The sequence below is a fragment of the Abrus precatorius genome, unplaced genomic scaffold, assembly GCF_003935025.1.
Source record: "Abrus precatorius isolate BTA unplaced genomic scaffold, Abrus_2018 Scaffold8, whole genome shotgun sequence".
In the NCBI taxonomy this organism is placed as follows: domain Eukaryota; kingdom Viridiplantae; phylum Streptophyta; class Magnoliopsida; order Fabales; family Fabaceae; genus Abrus; species Abrus precatorius.
In genome coordinates, this window is record NW_020874428.1 from 13,703,876 (window position 1) to 13,723,831 (window position 19,956).

Genomic DNA, 19,956 nt, shown 5'->3' on the forward strand with positions numbered 1-19,956 from the left:
AAATCATCAAAATGACCCAGGGCAAGCTCCCCTTACCTCAATCAGGTGTTTTTCAAGGTGCTCTCGGTTACTCAAGCCTAGAATTCGCAAGAATTTCCCTACAATCGTAGCCAAGCTCAAAAAATCGAATGGGGATTGGAGGAATTCAAGAAATCCCAAAAAGGAAACCATAAAACTTACCCAAAATGGCTTCAATCACTCCCCTCGGCCTAGAATCGCGCAAAAGGTTGGGGTTTTCTAGTGATTTGGGGTGAAAATCGACCGAAAAAGTGAAGGGAAGAAGAGAGGGGTCGAGGGTTTTGAAATAACCCTCTCGCAGCTCTCTTAGAACCCTTAAATACAGTCTGAAACGTGACGCTCTCGCTATAGCGACATGTTCTCTCGCCACAGCGAGAAACTCAGAAGAAACTGCACTCTGATTGCTGCAGAATCTCGCTACAGCGAGGCCCTCTCACGACAGCGAGATTGCACCCAAAAATGCAGCCTAGACTATCGCTCTCTCGCTACAGCGAGAAGGCGACAGTCGCATGCCTTTCTCCCTGGGACCTCTTGCTACAGCGAGGAAGCCCTGCACCAGAACTCATGCTATTCCTCTCATTTCAAATCCAGCCACTACCTAATATATACTTATACATATACATCCACATCAGCTCAAAACACAGCACATTCAGTTATAATTCAACAATCAATGAAATAAGACAAGGGAATTACATTCCCTCCATGGCAACATACACTTAAGTTTTATGATTTCCAACACATACAACCCAAGGCATTGATGAATCCACACTTTATAGATATTTTATTTGATTTTTATAAAGTTTTAATAGAAAAAAATAGATTTAGAGGCTGTAAATAACATTAAAATCTTATTTAGGTAGAAAACAAGAGCTTTCTTAATTTTTGTCTTATTTCCATTAATTTTTGTGAATATATTTTGCAATTTTGATCATTTGAATAATTGTGCAGGGAATTCTAGACAAATTTCATGAATTTTTGGCTCTTTGAAAAAAAATATGAACTGAGAGTAACTACTATCAGATACCAGAGTAATCACTCCAGGGAGCTGGTTTCAAGGGATAGGCCAGAGTAACCACTTTCAGTTATCAGAGTGATCATTCCAGAAGCCCCAGACCCCAAGTGTCCTGCGCGTAAACACTCTCAGAAATGGGAGTAATCACTCCAGAGACGCCCAGAAGGAAGTGCCATGCGCGTGTTTACTCTCAGAAATGAGAGTAATCACTCCAGAAAGGGAAAAAGCTAAAGTTGCTGCGCGTGTTTACTCTCTTGTTTTACAGAGTGATCACTATGGGGCCATGTCAGACTTAGTATATATAGACTTTTAGAAATTAGGGTACAGGATGGATTTTTCTTAGATTCTTTTACCACTTTTGGAGCATTTTGCAGAGCTTAGGATTCTTGGGTGACAGCCAGGGATCCATTATAGGTTTTAATTTCCAATTTCCCTTGGATTCTTCTTGATTTTACATTAATATTGCTTATGTTTCTACATTCTCTTCTTTTATTTGTGAAGCCCATCCATATGGAGGGCTAAATTCTCTTGTAATTCCTAGTCAACTCATATGGTTCTTGAATTCTTGAGTTTAATGGCAATATCACTCTTTCTTTCCTTGGATTTATTAACCCCAATCTCTGAATGAAATGAAATTTGCATGAGGGGAACATTGCTTAATGAACCCTAAATTACCCAACGAAATTCTAATCTAAAATTGCTTAATTTTGATTAATCTTTGAGATTGCTTAATCTTAGGGATAGAGAATTGGAGTCCATTAAGATGCTTAATTTTAATTGGGATACTAAAGTTAATTTTCGCTTGTTAAATTAACTTAATTCAAGGGAAAAATAGAGGATTATTGAATCATTTGAAAGAATAGGGATAGAACTCATTGATTGACTAGGGATTACTCTTTTTAATTGATTGAATTTCATTAGTTTACATTCTGTTCTTGATTAAAATCTAGAAATTGACAAACCTCCCCCCAATTTACTTGCTTTAAAATATATGTTTACACTTGTTCGATGTATGTTCCCAACCAAAAGTTCCTTGGAGATAACCTAGGACAACACCCTAGTATTGCATTTATATCTTGCATATTTGATGAGGATTAACGACAATCTTTGTGCATAACGAGTAGTGAAAAATCGTTCCATCAGGCATTACATGTAAGGCTAACTTAAAATAGAAAAGTCTATGCTACTTGTTAAATACATAATTTAACCTACACTATACAAAGTTATCTATGAGCCTAATGCTCTCTTTGGGTGTTGTCATCTTGGTCCCCTGAAATGTTTTATGTAAGAATGAGTCTCTATTCTTATTACAAAGCATACATTCATAATTACATTAAACAGTATCAGCAAAGGTAATATAATAACCAATCTTGCCATGAAGTCATATTTATACACATGCAGAAGTCATTAATTATCTAGCTTATTACATTTTCTTTCTATTAACACTTAGAGTTCTCATTTCACACTTTCACTGCCCCTGGGATCCCTCGAGGTCTTCCTAGGCATAGATAGTTGCTTAATAACCACAGCTACACGGATACAACGTGTGCCGACCTAGCCCCTTTTAGCAAAAACATGGTCAAGAGTTTAAGTCAGGAAAGAAGTGTGAGGCTTGTGGTGTGTAACGCCTTATATTTCTTTTCTCAATATATAATAAATTTTCATAAAAAGTTAAATAGTAGAGTAAATTTTTCTTTCAAAAACTCTCTAAATAGAAACAGACATGGAAATGATATAAGGTTCATAGAGTAAAATTTCATTAATTCATAATACTTTAGAAAAACAAAGATTCTAGAATTTTCATCAGCAATAAAAAGAAACAGTAGTTTTACAACTGTTTCAAAAGAATGCTATAGAACTGAAAATATTTATTACATAACTCAAAATAACTAAGTCCTATAGCAGTTCTCATCCATCCATGCACTGTGAGCCTGGTACTATTCATCCTGGTTTCCTGAAAAATGTTGTGTAAGAGTGAGTCTCTACCCTACCACTCATACATAACACATATTCATCACACACATCTTATCACGATTAAAGAAAACATCATGACATTACATATCACAGTGTCATATATAGCATATTCTCATCTCAACACAAATTATATTCCATAGATTCACAATTTCTTTTACTTTCATCCGCGCTTACCGCGCCCTGTGGCCACAGTTATCCGATGCCTCTATCCCGAGGTCTTACACATCTATGTAAATAGTCGCCGGATGGCCCAATGCAATACGGATACAACGCATGCAATAGACGGCCCCTTAGCAAAGGTAATGGTCAGGAGTCAAGTCGAGAAATGAGTGTGTGGCCATGTGGTGCATTCGAACACAATATTCCGTGCACAATCCCAAATGTCACTCACCACCCTATATTTCCCCAAGATATCCCATATCGTCTCCATCTTCCACTTCCCCAGTGTATCTCAGTAACTATTTACATCATATCATTTTCCATTTCATACTCTTTCGAGCATATTCACATGTTCACATATGCCATTTATCATGTTCACACATATTTTTCATTATATTTCCACATACTTTTCATCATATACATCAAACCATGGCATATTCACAATACACATTATTTTTACATAAAACACAATATATTCAAACATGAAACATCCATCTCTTTATATATTTCATATCACAAAATCATAAAATCATATCAACCATCCTCAATATACCTTATCATGCCCTATTTGAACATAATATCACAATTTCACCATGTACTCAACATAAAATCACATAAACAGCTAATTATTCTCACTTTTCACCGATTATTTCTCATAACACAGGGATTATTCCACATATAATCACATACATGACAAGATCTATGACAATACAAGTAATAAACATAACAAAATGATAAAGTAGAGCCTCTCTTACCTCAAAACAAAGCTTTTGCAAGGATTTAACTGAAGATTTTTACTCTAGAACAGAGTTTTTCCTAAGAACATCATGAATATCTATAAGAAAAAGAAGAAGAAGAGAAACGAACGGTAAATCTAACTTCAAACTTTAAGAAACTTACTTGAAATCCTTTAGAACGGACGTAGAATCATAGATCTGAAGAAAAATCCAAGTTTAGGAGGTTTAATATGGGAGAAAATGGCGAGATATGACCTTAGAACCTTCGAGAACCTTGGGTGGGAATGAAAATTTCATGTGAAGCCCCCCTATTTATAGAAAATTTTTTTTTGAAGATGTCAGCGTCAATGTGATGTAAGTGATGATGTCAGCGTCAACGTGATGTAAGCAGCATGAGCAAGCGATGACATCAGCATGATGTAAGCGATGATGTCAGCGTGAGATCACCGATGACATAAGCGATGATGTAAGCGATGATGTCACCAATGACATCAGCGTTATGTCACTGTTGACATTAGGGGTTACTGTACATACACGGTTTCTTTCTGCTCACAAAGTACTATAGATTTTTCTCATTAATATACTACGGGCATGACACAAAGCATAGGATGTTACATGGTGCGCTTACTCTCATTTGTTATGCGCAATTCAAGAAGAGCATTCAACACTCTCATTTCTCTAGGATTTCTCAATTGCCTCCATCTTCCACACCTCCAGTGTACCTCTGAACTATCCATACTTGTCCTTATCATATTCCTTCTTTATTTCATGTTTCTTTCCATATTTTCCATCTTATCTCTTTATTTCTCATTATGGATTTACTTGTTTTATTAGTCATTATGGCCTAAACTCATTATCTGTTTACTATCATATTATTCATGCTTTTATCTTTCTATTTTGCTCTAGCTCATTATTATATCATACATCAATCAATCATTGTTGAAGTATTAGAAAATTTAAATTTCTGCAAACTACTTGATTGAACTTTCTGTAGTATAGGATTATTCTATGGTTCTAAAATTTTAAACCGACAATTACTCCTTTCTTGCAGAAAATTACAAAATGGTTAGGACTTCATTCAATACACCTGTAGGTCCTCCTAAGAAGAAGCAAGATGCATCTTCTACCACTCCTAAGAAGAAGCGAGCTGCATCTTCCACAACTCCAACAAGAAGATCCAGCTGAAATCTCCAAGCTGCAGCATCAAAGAGGGCCAGAACTGATGGTGTCTCAAGTTCCTCACCTATTCAGATCTCTGAACCCTCACCTTCTCCCTCACCTCAGACAAGATCCCCTACACCTGCATCTGAACCTTCACCTTCACCATCACCCCCACCAAGAACAGCTGCACCCTCAGGATCTTCACCACCAGCCACACATGATCCAAGATTCAGAAGTTTGGCTTATGAAAACTTTTTCAAAGCCAATATTCTAAGAAGAAAAATTGTTCCCGACAGAGCATTCCAAATAGCTGGGAACAATTACCCTGAATTCAAGGAGGAAATCCAGAGAAGAGCTAGGAATTCTTCTATGCAATAGCTGGCCTGGGTTGGAGGGAAATAACTCAGGAATTCTATGCCAATGCCATGAGGTTTAAAGAAAAAGGAATCCCTAAGTTCAGCTCCATGGTCAAAGGCATGAGGATTAACTTCTCTCCAACAAACATCAACAGGGTGCTGGAAATTAATTTTGCACAACATGCTGCACAACTGGAATTCAAAACATTTAAGGAAAGTCCAGATATTGATTTTGTTCAAATTCTGGAAAGGATTGGGAAACCTGGCACCACATGGGAGCTTAACCAGTCTAAGAAGCCAAAGCACATTGTCACCAAAAATCTTCTGCCCTTTGCCAAAGTATGGAGCATGTTTATCTTAAACTCTTTCATGCCTGTCAAACATAGCTCCACACTAGCTGTCAAGAGGGCTGCTCTGCTTTTTGCCATAGTCTCCAACATCTACATAGATGTGGGAGAAATCATAAGTGAATGCATTTTGGGAATACTGAAAACAAAAAGGGATTCATTAGCTTTCCCTTCAGTAATTACATTACTTTGTGAAGACGCAGGAGTAGAGTTTGGCGATTACCAAGAGAAAATCAGAGCTGCACCATTCATTTCTGCAGCTCTGATTAAAGAGACTTATGCAACTGTTTCCTGCACCTCTGCAACCCCAATTCCTTCACAATTCAAGAAAGAGAAGCCGATGATGATGAAAGACACTCTGAAGCAACTAGCTGAAGGGCAGAATCAATTGGCTGAAAGGCAGACTGAGCTGCACAATAGCCTCAAAGCTGGAGTTATGTTAATGGAATGTATTATGCTGAATATTGGTCAGAAATTGGGAATGACCAAAGATGAAATGTATCATACTCCAGACTTGGTAGAGAATGCCCAGTGCCTTCGTTCTTCTGTTTTCAAGAATATGCCAATATACAGAACCCACTTTCCTCAGCCAACATTTGAAGAGGTAGTGGAAGAAGAAGAAGAAGAAGGTTCTGAAGAGGAAAGCTTAGAGGAAGAAGATGCAGCAGAAGACTAGTTTAGGAATTTATTTTCTGTTATTAGGAGTTTGTAAATTTCTTGTAGTTTTAAACTTTTTGGGTTGTAATCACTATTTGGTACAATTTGGGTTAATTTTCACATACTTGTTCTGCATTTATATTAGCTTTCTAACTAATTACCTTTCTCTTGCTGCGAATTGATGGAATTCTAGTGTTTTTATGCAGAGAATGTCACACACACAACACTTACACACAATGGATGGTGACACTTGCACAAGCTGCCATGAAAGGGGGGTTTCATTCTCTACCTCTTATTCATGTGTTAGCTTCACATTACACTTAATTGTTTTTGAAAAACACCAAAATACTAGAATAAATAATAAATTGCTAGCTGTGAATTCTATGTGAATTTCTTTTTAAGTTGTTTTTTCCATTCTCAAAATGAAATCACACTTGTATTTTCAAAATGAGGCAGTCTTGCCACTAGGTGCATATAATTCTGAAAAGTGAATTGTGAGTTCATTGATTAGCATGTCACTTACAAATCCCTAGTGAGACTTGAGCTGCATCCTTCTTTTTATGTGTGATTGATCATATTTTGCTGCATTCTCTAGAACTTGCCTTGTTTCTTGGTTGAATATGCAATTTACAGTTTTCACATATATGATGGAGGCTATGTTTGATTATACCTAGTCAGCCTAAATGCCTTCCTTTATGATTGAATATCTTAGTTCACCCTTTTGAGCTTAATATCCTTTTTCTTGAAATTACCTCATTATAAGCCTTGGTAAAAAACCAATTTTTACCATTCAATTAATAAGAGGCATAATGACTTTAACCAAGAATGAGTTTTAAAACTAAGTTTGGGGTGGCATCCAGATTTTAATTGCTTGAGGACAAGCAATGTTCTAAGTTTGGGGTGGGAAATAGCATGCTATCTAAGTTTGAGTTCAACAACCCAGAAAGAAAGAACAAAAGTGCTGCAGCAAAATGAAAAATTTATGAAGCAAAGCTGTGAAAAGAACAAAAATGTGAGTTCAAAAGAAAAGAAGTGAAGAAAAGTGCTGCAGAAAAAGAAAAAGAATATCAATGAAAAGAAGTTAGTGATTGAAAGCAAGAAAAGAAGAAAAGAGATGAAAATTCAGCTGCAAGAAAAATTTTGTTTGCTGCATAAGTGAGAGAATTAAGGAGGAATAATGCAGATCCAGGCTAGTTTTAAAACAAATCACTTAAAATGCCTCTGATCTTTTGAAATTGCATGTATTGTTTTCCATTTTCTTTAATACCTACCTTAACCTTAGCCATGTTATAACCTGAAAAAAGTCCTTTAGATGTGTGATTACATGTATTAGGTAGAGGAGATTGAGAATATGGGCAAGCATATGGTAGAGTGTAGTTGAATTGATGATTCAGAGAGAAAACAGTACCCAAACACTATTGAGTGATGAGAGAAACACTTCCAAGTGAGCTGTGATCATGTAGATTAATTGTACTCACATGAATTTTGATGAAATATATGAACTTAGGTAGTAATTCTTACTCAATGATGATTATGCAGTAGGAATATCATGATGAGTATTTGGATGAACAACTTAATTGAAAATTTTGCAGAAAACACAGAATTGGAAATTGGAAAATCTGAGAAAAGCAGTTTGTTAATTGAAATTGAAAATGGAGGAACTTACCCTTGGTTTAGTTTGATTTGCTTGAAGACAAGCAAAAATTCAAGTTTGGGGTAGTGATGAATCCATATTTTTACTGATATTTTAGCATAATTCTAACACAATTAATAAGAAAAATATATGAAAAAAGCAGAAAAACTCAGAAAAAAAAGAAGGAATTGAAGTTTGTTTACATATGTAGTAATTTTAGCAATTGTAGAAATTTTGGTTAGAAATTAAGTTTTTAATCTTGTTTTTGAAGGAATAAATTGAGCAAGGATCATGGAAATGGAGGCTTGATGACAAGGAAGAAGAAAGAAGCAAGTATGGACTCCAAAAACACAAGACCAAAAAAGTGCAAACTGGGCGTGATCACTATTTTCAGTAAAAGTGATCACTCCAGAGTTCAAAGAAGAAGAAAGCCTGGGCATTATCACTTCTGCTAGGAAAAGTGAGAGATCCTGTGAAGTCTAAGACTCAACATGCTGGGCGTTATCACTTTTATCAGTAAAAGTGAGCATTCCAGAGAGGCAAATATCAGGAAAAGCTCTGCGTAACCACTATTATCAGCGAAAGTGAACGTTCCAGAGAGCCTTCAACCTGGCGAGTTGCGTGTAATCACTTTTATTCATAAGAGTGATCACGCGCAACCACTTGAGCTCTGCATAGTCACTTTTATCAGCAAGAGTGATAGTTCCAGAGAGCCCTCAATATCAGGAAAGTTACGCGTGGTCACTTTTTCTCATAAAAGTGTTAACGTGCAACCATAAACCTTCTGCGTGACTACTATTTCTCATAAAAGTGATAACGCGTAAATTTGGGAAATTCTATAAATAACAGAAACGTGCAAATTTTTCGGGAGTTCAGTTTTATTTTCAGTTTTGTTAGTTAGATTCTTGTTAGAGGAAGTGAGAGAGAGGAGTGGGGATTCGAATTTTGGAGCTTCACGAAGAGGAATTGGAGTGAAGCAAGCTTCCATGGCGTTTCTTAGTTGCTTCTTCTCTTCTTCTCTTTCTTTTTCTTTCTCTGCTGTCATGGCTGTGTAATTTCTTCATTGTTAGGGATTGTAGATCTGAAACGAACATGTTGAATTGATTTCGATCTGAATTTCAAGCTTTGGAATAGATTGAGTGATTGATTCTGCACTTCACGTGGAAATTGAATGGAAATTTGATTAACTAAATTCAAAGGAACTCTTGTCAATGGAAATTGAATTTGTTCTTCAGATCTGAACCAATCACCGAGATTATAGTTTTCTTAGGGATAAGAGGCTTTGATCTTGCAATCTTCTGGTTTCTTACACTTAAAGCAATATTGAATTAAATCGGATCTAAGGAATTAGAATGGTTTAATTGAATGTTAGGTTCACTGAGTTAAGGAATTAACCTCTGAATAATATAATGTAAAACTGATTGTCATTATTTCCAATTGCTTGTTAATTCAGAACTTTATTGATTAAACATTGGAGTTTTGGTGAAGCAATTCCCTAACTATGGTTTCCCCCTTTGTTATCACATAATTGTTTGATCATTGTTCTGTTTCTGCAAGTTTCTTTTACTCCTAATTGTTCTGGTTTGTTATTATTACATGTTACTACTCTCCTTCCAATTTTGAAAAAGATCAAATAGTTATAATTCTATGAAGTGGTACTTGAAACCTAAATTCCCTGTGGAGACGATATTTGGATCTTAAAATTACTCATTACTTGCTGCAATCCTAGTGCACTTGCTAGTGTTAGATTGCGAACAACAAGTTTTTGGCGCCGTTGCCAGGGAATTTTGCATTTCAATATCATTAGTAGTAGAAAAGTAACTAGATTGAGCATTTATTTTGTTGTTTTGCTTTCAAATTGCTGTTTGCATAATTTTACTGCACCTTGTGTAGTATTCTGCATAATATTGTTGTCTGCTGCATAGAGTTTTTACATCCTTTTTATCTGCACAATTTCAGTTTTCATTGTTCTTCATATTTGTAATTGTCATTCTGCATATTTTTACATGATTTTACAATTCTGCAACTGCTAGATTTAAGTTTATATATGCTTTTACTGATAGATTTTGCATGATTTCTGTTGTGCATTTCTGAATATTGATTGTAGTCTAATTTTGTTTTAATCTGATTTGTATATGCATGGTAAAAACAAGAATAAATCAATTCTGGTCTTTGATCATGACATAGACATAACTTTGAGAAGATTGAGAAAAAAGTCTAGAGCAGAAAAAGTCATAGGGAGTGATAATGAATTAGAAGCTACCCATTCTCCAGAATTTTAGAGTAATCCTAGAGTGAAAAGAACACCTACACCTTTGAGACAACCAAATCCAACAATAGAAATGGCAGAGCAAAACAAAATTAGAACATTAGGGGACTATGCTATTCCTAACATGCAAGGTTTTAACTCTTCTATAATTAGGCCAACTATTCAAGCCAACCATTTTGAGATTAAACCTGCCCTACTACACTTAGTCCAACAGGATCAGTTTTCTGGTAGAAATTCTGATGATCCTAACCTACATATTTCAAATTTTCTACAGCTATGTGACACCATAAGAATGAATGGAGTTAGTGAAGAAGCTATCAGATTGAGACTATTTCCTTTTTCCTTGAGAGATAGAGCAAAATGCTGGTTACTTGTGATTAAGTTTCTAACTAAGTACTTCCCTCCATCCAAAGCTGCTAAGTTGAGAGGAGAAATTACATCCTTTGTGCAGCAAGAAGGAGAATCATTGTATGAATCTTGGGAAAGATACAAGGAATTACTTAGAAGGTGTCCACATCATTGTATCCCAGATTGGATACAAGTCGAGAAATGAGTGTGGCCATGTGGTGCATTCGAACACAATATTCCGTGCACAATCCCAAATGTCACTCACCACCTTACATTTCCCCAAGATATACCATATCGTCTCCATCTTTCACTCCCCAGTGTATCTTTGTAACTATTTACATCATATCTTTTTCCATCTCATACTCTTTCAAGTATATTCACATGTTCACATATGCCATTTCTCATATTCACACATATTTTCATTGTATTTCCACATACTTTTTATCATATACATCAAACCATGGCATATTCACAATACACATAATTTTTACATGAAACACAATATATTCAAACATGAAACATCCATCTCTTTGTATATTTCATATCACAAAATCATATAATCATATCAACCATCCTCAATATACCTTATCATGTCTTTTTTGGACATAATATCACATTTTCACCATGTATTCATCATAAATCACATAAATAGCCAATTATTCTCACTTTTCACCGATTATTTTTCATAAAACAAGGATTATTCCACTTATAATCACATACATGACAAGATCAATGAGAATATAAGTAATAAACATAACAAAATGATAAAGTAGAGCCCCCCTTACCTCAAAACATAGCTTTTACAAGGATTTAACCGAAGATTTAACTCTAGAACTGAGTTTTTCCTAAGAACATCATGAACATCTATAAGAAAAAGAAGAAGAAGAGAAACGAACGGTAAATCTAACTTCAAACTTAGAGAAACTTACTTGAAATCCTTTAGAACGGACGTAGAATCACAGATCTGAAGAAAAATCTAAGTTTAGGAGGTTTAGTATGGGAGAAAATGGCGAGATATGACCTTAGAACCTTCGAGAACCTTGGGTAGGAGTGAAGAAATGAAAAGTTCATGTGAAGCGCCCTATTTATAGAAAATTTTTGAAGATGTCAGCGTCAATGTGATGTAAGCGATGATGTCAGCATGATGAAGCGATGATGTTAGCATGATGCAAGCGATGATGTCAGCGTGATGTCACCGATGATGTAAGTGATGATGTCAGCGTGAGATCACCAATGACATAAGCTATGATGTCAGCGTGATGTCGCCAATGACATCAACGATGATGTCGCCGATGACATCAGCATGATGTCATTGTTGACATCAGGGGCTACTGTACATACACGGTTTCTTTCTGCTCACAAAGTACTACAGATTTTTCTCAATGATATTCTACAGGCATGACACAAAGCACAGGATGTTACAAAGGCATTCCTATTCTCATTATGTGATACGGCCAAGGATTGGGTGTACTTGCTGCCAACACCAATTTCTACATGGAGCAACATGAAGAGGAGATTCTTGGAGAAATTCTTCCCTGCATCCAGAACAACAGCAATAAGGAAAGAAATTAGTGGCATTAGACAATTGCCAGAAGAGAGCTTATATGAGTACTGGGAGAGGTTTAACAAATTGTGTTTGACCTGCCTAAATCATCAGATAAATGAGCAGCTATTGATTCAATACTTGTATGAAGGGTTGATGCCTATGAAGTGTAGCATGACTGATGCAGCCAGTAGAGGTACCTTGATGGATAATACTCCAGCAGCTGCAAGATATTTGATCTCCAACATGGCAAAAAACTCTCAGCAATTCAGTTTTAGAAACCTAACCACTAGAGCTGTACATGAGGCAACCACAAGCATTGTTGCTGCAGTTGATAACCAAAGGCTGGAAAACAAGCTTACAGAATTAACTTCCTTAGTGAGGCAATTGGCCATGGGCTAGGCAGTTCCACAGATCCAGCAAACATGCAGTATTTGTGCAGGTGACCATTATACAAATTATTGTCCTCAACTGCAGAAGACAACACAATCTTCTCATATGGTGGTAGGCATACACCCTTCTTATCAGAGCCACCAGCAGCAGCATCAGCAACAACATAATCCTTTCTCCCCTACATATAATCTAGGGTGGAGAAATCATCCCAATCTGAGGTATGGTCCACCAGTACCACATCCATAGCAGCAAAAGTATGCTTATCCACAGCAGCCTGCACATCCTTCATACCACCAGCCAATACACCAACTTATGCAGCAGCAACAGCCAAAGTACTTACCCCCTCCCTTGAGGCAGCAGCAGCCTGCACAGCAAAATCAAGCTCGGTAATAGCCTCCTTAACAGCTCAGCAGTGGACCTTCCTTGGAGGAGTTGATGAGTCAGATGGCCACTCAAAGTCTGTAGTTTCAGCAGAACGTTTCAGCCACCATTTAGGATTTATAGACCCAAATTGGGCAGCTGGCAACCTCAGTGAATAATTTACAGCAGCAAGGGTCTGGAGCACTTTCTTTCCAGCCTGTAGTTAATCCAAAAGGTAATGTGAGTGCTATTACTTTGACAAGTGGCAAGGAAGTGACCAATTGTCGTGCAGGCCAGTGAAGGTAGTAGAAGTGAAGAGGGAGTCTAAGATAATTCTGTGCAGAAGCAACAGATTCCCCTTCCTTTCCCATCTAAAGCTCTTTCATTAGAGAAAGTAGAAATAGACCAAGAGTTGCTGGATACCTTCAAGAAGGTGGAGATTAATATTCCCTTGCTAGATGCCATTAAATAGATTTCTCGTTATGCAAAATTCTTGAAGGAGCTCTGTACTTATAAGAGGAACTTGTAGAAGAGGAAAGTCCAGACAATTTCATCCTTGTCCCAGTCTAGCCTTCCACAGAAATATGGTGATCCAAGAACTTTCTCCATTCCCTGCACCATTGGAGAGTCCTCTTTTGCTAGTGCTTTGTTGGATTTGGGAGCTTTCTATCAATGTTATGCCATCAGCTGTATATAAAATGTTGCATTTGGGAGACTTGAAACCAACCAACGTTATTATTCAGTTAGCAAATCGGATCACAGCTCAGCCCTTGGGAGTGCTTAAAGACGTGTTGGTAAAAGTTAACGAATTGATTTTTTTGACTGATTTTTACATTCTTGATATGCAGGATGAGAACTCAACTTTGATTCTGGGTAGACCATTCTTGATGACTATGAAGATCAAGATTGATGTCCATACAAGCACATTGTCCATGGAGTTTGGAGATGACACAGTTCACTTCAATATCTTTGATGCCATGAGACATCCAACTAAGAGCCATTCGATGTTTTCTGAGTGTTCTGATTTTTCTGTTTTTCTAGTTGATGTACTGGATAGAAATGTTGTTTTTAATTCTGATGTTGATGTTGATTTTGATTCTGATATTGATGTCATAGATTCTGATATTGCTATAGATGTTGTTGATGTAAATGTAGATATAGATTTAGATTTAGATTCATATTTTGATTTATCTCAGTTTTTAGATTTAGATGTTTTACCAGGCTGCACCTACACCTATGATAGTGGCATTTGTTCCATTTGTGCTGAGATTAATACTGCCATATCTTCTGTTGTTTTACCTTCCATTGCAGGTGCAGATCCAGATTCTGTGATATCCATGGCTCCCACCCGAGTTGCTAACAAATGGAGAGTGTGTATTGACTATAGGCGACTCAACCTGTTAGGCTAGAGATTTATTATTGAGTAATCTATAATATTTTATACTTATTCAATGTTAATTGAAGGATTATTTGGTACTGGAATAGATTTAGATGGAGTTTGAAATTATATTATATAAAAAAAAAAAAAAAAGTGAACAGTACCGTATGAACAGTGTCAGATGAACAGTACAAACCGCCTATGAACAGTGCAAACCGCGTACAAACCGTGTATGAACAGTGCAAACCGCGTATGAACAGTGAAAACCGTGTATGTACAGTGACTGCTGACGTCATCAGTGACATCATCATGACGTCATGGCTGACGTCACATACGCGTACAGTACGTGTACAGTACGCGTGCACAGTATTTTCCGGCGTAAATAGTTCCCTGAACAGTGTTTCCGGCATGAACAGTAAATTCCGGCGGTGAACAGTGATTTTCACCGCCTATGAACAGTGTCGGATGAACAGTAAAACTGCCTATGAACAGTGCAAACCGCGTATGAACAGTGAAAACCGCGTATGTACAGTGACTGCTGACGTCATCAGTGACATCATCATAACGTCATGGCTGACGTCACATACGCGTACAGTGCGTGTACAGTATTTTCCGGCGTGAATAGTGCCCTAAACAGTGTTTCCAGCATGAACAGTGTTTCCGTCGGTGAACAGTAAATTTCAAAAATTTTCTATAAAAAAGGGGCTTCACACGAAATTTTCATTTCTTCACCCCTATCCAAGGTTCTCAAAGGTTCTAAGGCCAAAAACTACCATTTCTCTCATACTAAACCTTCCTAAACTTAGATTTCTCGCCAGATCTGAGATCCTACGTCTATTCTGAAGGATTTGAAGTAAGTTTCTTTAAGTTTGAAGCTAGATTTACCGTTCGTTTCTCTTCTCCTTCTCTTTCTCATAGAAGTTCATGGTGTTCTTAGGAGAAACTCCGTTCTAAAGCCGAATCTTCGGTGAATCTTGCATTAAAACACGTAATATTCGGTAGATCTAGTGTGAATAATCTTTCTGAGGTAAGGGGAGTTTACTTTAATCTATGAACTACGTTTTGAACGGTTTAATATGCTATTTCAAGATGTTTTGATATGATTTTGTTAGATCTTTTGAATAAAAGCTATTTTCTAAGCTGTAACTGCTGTTAATTGATTTAAAATGCTGAGATTTTGGCTGATCTATCTTAAACTTGCCTTAGCTGAGCTGTTAAAATAACTTTGGCGGTGTGCATCATGCTGAGATATATATTTTGCATCATTATAGAGCCGAGTTACATGTTTAGGTGGGTAGACATGTAACGGTAAGTTCATGCTGAGCTGCTGTGTTGTGTTGTCTGGATCCAGATACCGGAATGGGTCGCTCCCGGACCGGCTCGGTTCCTTCTGGATTACTTAGGCTGTGAAACCAGTTGGAAACCGTTTTCATGCTGTGCATTAGATGGGCTGGAAATGCATGGGATTATTGTTGTGAGAAATATTTTGCTCTATATATATGATTTTATTTTAAGTTTGGTAAGCTCACCCTTGCATTTCTTTCTATGTCGTTGTGTGCGTGTGTACTGCAATGATCGTACGGTGGTACGTGAGCAGATGTAGCAGGTATTGCATCTACTTCACGGCTGCGGGGCCAGTGGAGAAATGATAGAAGCTGAAGTCGAGTAATATTGCATCTAAGTCCTTTTTCCTTATATTTTAAGACCTCATGTAGAGGGAGCTACGTAGTATAATTTTGGGTATTTTTGAATATTATGAACTAAATGTAATATTATGTTGTTCTGTTGGATATTTGTTGTAAGAAACTCTGTTTTATTTTGAATGAGAAGAGAATTTCATAATTATATTTTCTATACTTTATTTCAAATAAGTTTGTGATGTAGAAACAATGTTCTCGGTTCCTTATAAAAGGGGTCGTGACACAACCAGGCTACTAGAAAGGACCACTTCCCTCTCCCATTCATTGATCAGGTCATTGAGAGGTTGGTAGGTAAATCCCATTATTGTTTTCTGGATGGTTTTTCTGGTTACATGTAGATTCATATTGCTCCTAAGGACTAACACAAGACCACTTTCACTTGTCCTTTTAGAACTTTTGCCTATAAAAGGATGCCATTCGGCCTATGTAATGCACCTGCTACTTTTCAGAGGTGTATGTTGAGTATCTTTTCTGATTTAATTGATAACTGCATGGAGGTGTTTATGGATGATTTTACTATTTATGATTCTTCATTTGATTCATGTCTGCATAGCTTAACCAGGGCGTTAGAAAGATGTGTTGAAACTAACCTTGTGCTAAATTATGAGAAATGCCACTTTATGGTAAAGGAAGGTGTAGTTTTAGGACATCTTATCTCTGAGAGGGGAATACAGGTTGATAAGGCAAAAATTGATATTATTTCCTCTCCGTCTTACCCCGCGTCTGTGCAGGATGTCACGACCCCTTTTATAAGGAACCGAGAACATTGTTTCTACATCACAAACTTATTTGAAATAAAGTATAGAAAATATAATTATGAAATTCTCTTCTCATTCAAAATAAAACAGAGTTTCTTATAACAAATATCCAACAGAACAACATAATATTACATTTAGTTCATAATATTCAAAAATACCCAAAATTATACTACGTAGCTCCCTCTACATGAGGTCTTAAAATATAAGGAAAAAGGACTTAGATGCAATATTACTCGACTTCAGCTTCTATCATTTCTCCACTGGCCCCGCAGCCTGTGAAGTAGATGCAACACCTGCTACATCTGCTCACGTACCACCGTACGATCATCGCAGTACACACGCACACAACGACATAGAAAGAAATGCAAGGGTGAGCTTACAAAAATAAAATAAAATCATATATATATAGAGTAAGATATTTCTCAGAGCAATAGCCCCATGCGTTTCCAGCCCATCTAATGCACAGCATGAAAACGGTTTCCAACTGGTTTCACAGCCTAAGTAATCCAGAAGGAACCGAGCCGGTCTGGAAGCGACCCATTCCGGTATCTGGATCCAGACAGCACAGCACAGCACAGCAGCTCAGCATGAACTTACCGTTACACGTCTACCCACCTAAACATGTAACTCGGCTCTATAATGATGCAAAACATATATCTCAGCATGATGCACACCGCCAAAATTATTTTAACAGCTCAGCTAAGGCAAGTTTAAGATAGATCAGCCAAAATCTCAGCATTTTAAATCAATTAACAGCAGTTACAGCTTAGAAAATAACTTTTATTCAATAGATCTAACAAAATCATATCAAAATATCTTGAAATAGCATATTAAACCGTTCAAAACGTAGTTCACAGGTTAAAGTAAACTCCCTTTACCTCAGAAAGATGATTCACACTAGATCTACCGAATATTACTTGTTTTAATGCAAGATTCACCGAAGATTCGGCTTTAGAACGAAGTTTCTCCTAAGAACACCATGAACTTCTATGAGAAAGAGAAGGAGAAGAGAAACGAACGGTAAATCTAGCTTCAAACTTAAAGAAACTTACTTCAAATCCTTCAGAATAGACGTAGAATCTCAGATCTGACAAGAAATCTAAGTTTAGGAAGGTTTAGTATGAGAGAAATGGTGGTATTTGGCCTTAGAACCTTTGAGAACCTTGGATAGGGGTGAAGAAATGAAAATTTCGTGTGAAGCCCCCTTTTTATAGAAAATTTTGGAAATTTACTGTTCACCGCCGGAATTTACTGTTCATTGCCGGAAACACTGTTCATCGCCTTACTGTTCATGCCGGAAACACTGTTCAGGGCACTATTCATGCCGGAAAATACTGTGCATGCGTACTGTACACGTATGTGACGTCAGCAATGACGTCATGATGATGTCACTGATGACGTCAGCAGTCACTGTACATACACGGTTTTCACTGTTCATACGCGGTTTGCACTGTTCATACACAGTTTGTACGCGGTTTGCACTGTTCATAGGCGGTTTTATTGTTCATCTGACACTGTTCATACGGTACTGTTCACTTTGTTTTTTTTTTTTTTTTTTAAATTTCAAACTCCATCTAAATCTATTCCAGTACCAAATAATCCTTCAATTAACATTGAATAAGTATAAAATATTATAGATTACTCAATAATAAATCTCTAGCCTAACACAGGAGGTGCGTTCTTTCCTTGGACATGCAAGTTTCTGTAAGTGATTTATTAGAGACTTCAGCACCATTGCTCTGCCACTGTCCAGTCTTTTGCAGAAAGACGTATCATTCTTATTCACTTATTCATGTAAGGAGGTGTTTAAGGAGTTAAGGAGGAGACTCACCACACCACCTATCATGCAGCCACCAGATTGGGAGCTCCTATTTGAGTTGATATGTGATGCCTTCAACTTTCCACTAGGAGCTGTATTATCTTAGAGAGTTGGTAAATTTCGTACATTATTGCTTATGCCTCTAAAACTCTTGATGCAGCTCAGATAAATTATACCACCACTGTGAAGGAGCTACTAGCTATTGTATTTGCATTAGATAAACTTTGCATTAGCTATTGTCTTTACAGATCATGCTGCACTGAAATTCCTATTTAAGAAGCCGAATGCAAAATGTAGATTGATTAGATGGATACTTCTTTTGCAGGAGTTTGATATTAAGATAAAAGACAAGAGTAGTGTGTTGAATCAGGTTGCTGATCACTTGAGTTGTATTGAAGGGACTGTTAACCCTTTACCTATTCGTGATAGTTTTCCTGATGATTATTTATTTACTCTGAACTCTATAGATTCTATTCCCTGGTTTGCTGATATTGTGAATTATTTGGTTACTTCTGTTGTACCTCCTGATACATCTAGATCCCAGGTTGATAAATTCAAAAGTAATGCTAAATATTATGTCTGCGATGATCCTTATCTGTGGAAGTTTTGTAATGACCAGGTTATCCGTCGATGTGTTCCTGACCATGAATTTCACGACATTCTGCATTTTTGCCATGGCACATTTGTAGGAGGTCATTTTGGACCGCAGAGGATAGCCAAGAGAGTATTAGACAGCGGATTCTATTGGCCCACCATTTTCAGAGATGCAACCAGAGTTTTTGAGAGCTGTGAGATATGTCAAAAGGCGGGAGTGACTATTACCAAGAGACATGAGATGCCTCAGCAGCCCATTATTTTTTGTGAGGTCTTTGATGTTTGGGGCATCGATTTTATGAGCCTTTTTCTTGTTTCTACTAGATATTCTTACGTATTGCTTGTTGTTGATTATGTGTCCAAATGGGTAGAGGCAAAGGCCACCAGAATTAATGATTCTAAAGTTGTTTCAGATTTTCTTCGTACTCATATATTTTGCAGGTTCGATGTGCCTAAGGCTGTCATCAGTGACCAGGGAAGTCATTTTTGTAACAGGACCATTACAGCATTGTTCCAGAAGTATAGGGTTACACACAGAGTTGCTACACCATATCATTCCCAAACTAATGGGCAAGTTGAGGTATTCAACAGGGAAGTCAAACACCTGTTGCAAAAGTTAGTACACCCGAACAGTAAGGCTTGGAGTAAGTTTCTGGATGATGCTCTCTGGGCTCATAGGACAGCTTATCGATTACCATTAGGTATGTCTCTATTTCGAGTGGTGTTTCATAAAGTATGCC

The 19,956-nt window shown here is 37.1% G+C and overlaps 1 non-coding gene across 1 annotated transcript; it reads right to left on the reverse strand.

Annotated features, from left to right (window-relative positions):
- Positions 1 to 10,741: 10,741 nt before the first annotated feature.
- LOC113848612 lies at positions 10,742 to 10,848 on the reverse strand. Its single transcript, XR_003501876.1, has one exon. It is a non-coding gene; the product is annotated as a small nucleolar RNA R71 (small nucleolar RNA).
- Positions 10,849 to 19,956: the final 9,108 nt, after the last annotated feature.